Raw genomic sequence first — 3,061 nt, 5'->3', positions numbered from 1 at the left:
GACTATGTATTTATATTTCTCAGACACACTTGGATAATAGCTTGTCCTGCTCCATGACAGTCATCAATAATCAATTAATCACTCTAATAATATAAAACAATCACTAAAGTATCCTCATAATCCACAAATCATACCATTTTGAGGAAAGAGGATTAAAAATGGGGATTTTTTTTTTTTCTTACTAGATGTACTATGACTTATGAATACACTCTACTATTTCTGTAGTAGGATGCAATGGTGGATAAGCTACATCACCAGACTCACCAATGAAAGGGCCTGTAATTGCTGTCACCTCTGATCACATTACACATATATAGACACACAATCTTATATATGTTAAGACTCATATTATGAACTCTGCCACTAGCAAATGACTGATAATTTATAGACAAGGAAATATATACTCTGTCACTTAGCTATGCTAATGAGCCCATTACAAACATAGAACTTTCTTTGCTTATATATATTTTTTTCAGTCTTTACTTCTTAAATAATGTTATCACAAATTTATACTTTTTATAATTTTCCTCTTTCAAACAGACTGAATGTTGACACTCCTTCTAAATTCACACGTTGGAATCCTAACCCCCAATGTGATGGTATGTGGAGGTAAGACCTTTGGGAGGGAATCAGGCCATAGGACAGAGCCCCTGTGAACTGGATTAGTGTCCTTGTTAAAATAGACCTAAGAGAGACTTCTCACTCCTTCTCCTGCATGAGGGAGGAAGGAGAAGACAGTCATCTATGAACCAGGAAACTGACTTTCTCCAGACACCTGCCATCACCTTGATCTTGGATTTCCAGCTCCCAGAAACTTCTATTGTGAGAAAGAAATTTCTTTTGTTTATAAGCCACCGTCTATAGTATTTTGTTATAGCAGCTTGAACAAACTAAGATATATAGGATTAATAGAAGTTGAAATTTTACTTTAAATGCCCAAACCAGAGGAAGATTTGCCTATAAAATTTGTAATTTTAGACTATAATCATGGTTAGACTACATATTCTAATTCAGGGAGAAAAATGGCAGTTTGATTATTATGAATCACTAAATAGAGGCATAGTCCTTCAATGATAAATACAAAAACAAACAAACAAACAAACAAAACAAAACTGCCCTGGCTTTACCCGGTCAAGCTGTCTATTCTCCCTCTGAGACTGAGTTTCAAGGCAAAAAGAAGAAAAGTACAATTTTCATAACTCTTATGTTTAAAATGGAGGCCACACAGCAAGTTCTCAAAGGAAACTATTCTTACATGTTTTCCTTTTTGTATGTTTGTCTTCCTTGAACCTAAAAGTCTAAAAAAGTTATTTTCTTGTGTTGCTCTACTAAGGAGATTTTGCATACTGTAACAGAAAATATTAAAAGCAACATTTTTAGAGCAAATGTAGAATTACATTTCATATAACTATGATCCTCTGATAAAAGTGAAGGCATAATCTAAAAATACGATTTTTGAGGGAGATTAGCCAATGTGATCCAAATGTACTCTAAGATAATTTTTTAAATTTTCAATTTTTATAATGTGAAATAATAATAATGATAATAACAGCAACTAAATTTATTTAGCTCCCACTCTGTGCCAGCTTCTCTGTGGCCAGGCTGCCCGTGTGCAAATGCTATCTCAGTCACTTACTCAGTGTGGGACCTTGGGCCAATCCTTAGCTCTCTTTGACTTGGTTTTCTCATCTGTAAAATAGGGAGGGTGCTATAGCACCCCTCCTAAAATAGTTGCGAGGATTAAAAGTATGCGCATGTGTGTGTACGTTGTGCGCGTGTCTCTGTCCGTCTGTGTCACACACTAGAACCTGCTGCTGTGGTGTGACTGACTCCTGCCTCTATTGTCTAACCCATTATTTTGTCTGCCATAAAGTTTCCACCGTGATGAAAACAAAACACATTGTTCCCTCAGAAAGAGACTTATTTCTATTTTATTTATTTACTTATTTAGGCGAGGCGACCATTGGTTGACCTTACAGACTGCAAGGACCTTGTCAGTTTACAATCCCTTATTTTTTAATTTTTTTATTTTTTTACACCTACGGCACCTGGTCTTCTTAGGTGGTCTCCCATCCAAATACTAACCAGGCCCGACCCTGCTTAGCTTCCGAGATCGGATGGGATCGGGCTTGTTCAGGGTGGCATGGCTGTAGACTCCAGAAGGATATTTAGATGTGCATAAGCATTCTGCTTTCACCTTTATACTTATGATCATTTTAAGGGTATTGTATACTTGGAGTGGTGATGCTGAAATATAATATCTATCTAGGGCCACACAGCAAACAAGGATAGTTAGAATACATATATATGAAGTTAAGTGCGTGTGTATGCATGTGTGTGTGTGTGTGTGTGTGTGTGTGGAGAGAGAGGGTGGGGGGGAGAGAGAGGGTGGGGGGGAGAGAGAGAAGGAGGGAGGGAGACAGACAGACAGAGGGAGAGGGAAATCATTCCGGAAAAGTAAAGTCTGCAAGAAAAAGCATGTCACCATTTCTGGAAGACTCTGATTTCAGAAGAGACTCAGATGCTTAGTAAATATGATAAAAACACATCTGCGGTTTCAGTTAAAGATAGTGCAACAAATGCACACATTTCCTCCATAAGAAATCACTGAAATAAAAGCATAAAATTTTTTATAATGGTGTGAGCAAAAGATGACATAGAACAAGAGGATGGAATAAAATTTGGGCAGCTGGGAAACGTGCGGATGTATGGAATCTGATTTTCATCCCCTGAGAACTGAACTCCTAAGCAAGCGGTGTGAAAACTGAGAAGTAACGTGATTTGCCAGCCTGATTCTCAAACGTTCGGGGATTTCCCCACCCTGCCTGGCACTGGTGGTGAATAGGGACTGAAAAGAACCAGCAAAACCTCCCCGTGGGGTCTATATTTACTCATGACAGCTGGGCAATCCACCGCCATCACCCTCATCTGCCAAAGACTGGGAACACTTTTATAGGAAAGGGTGAAACTGAGGGCTTCAGGACTAGAAAAAAACACATGTATCTGAGGTGAGGGCACCCTACTAAATATAGGGAGGATTCAGAGGAAGTGTTTATTTTGA

General features: G+C 38.4%; 1 non-coding gene across 1 annotated transcript; it reads right to left on the bottom strand.

Annotated features, from left to right (window-relative positions):
* Nucleotides 1-2,036: 2,036 nt before the first annotated feature.
* Nucleotides 2,037-2,155, bottom strand: LOC111735118. Its single transcript, XR_002778688.1, has one exon. It is a non-coding gene; the product is annotated as a 5S ribosomal RNA (ribosomal RNA).
* Nucleotides 2,156-3,061: the final 906 nt, after the last annotated feature.

This window comes from Pteropus vampyrus, unplaced genomic scaffold, assembly GCF_000151845.1.
Source record: "Pteropus vampyrus isolate Shadow unplaced genomic scaffold, Pvam_2.0 Scaffold15483, whole genome shotgun sequence".
NCBI classification, from domain to species: Eukaryota; Metazoa; Chordata; class Mammalia; order Chiroptera; family Pteropodidae; genus Pteropus; species Pteropus vampyrus.
The sequence above is the reverse complement of the archived record's forward strand: the minus strand, read 5'-3'. Positions and strand labels throughout refer to the sequence as shown.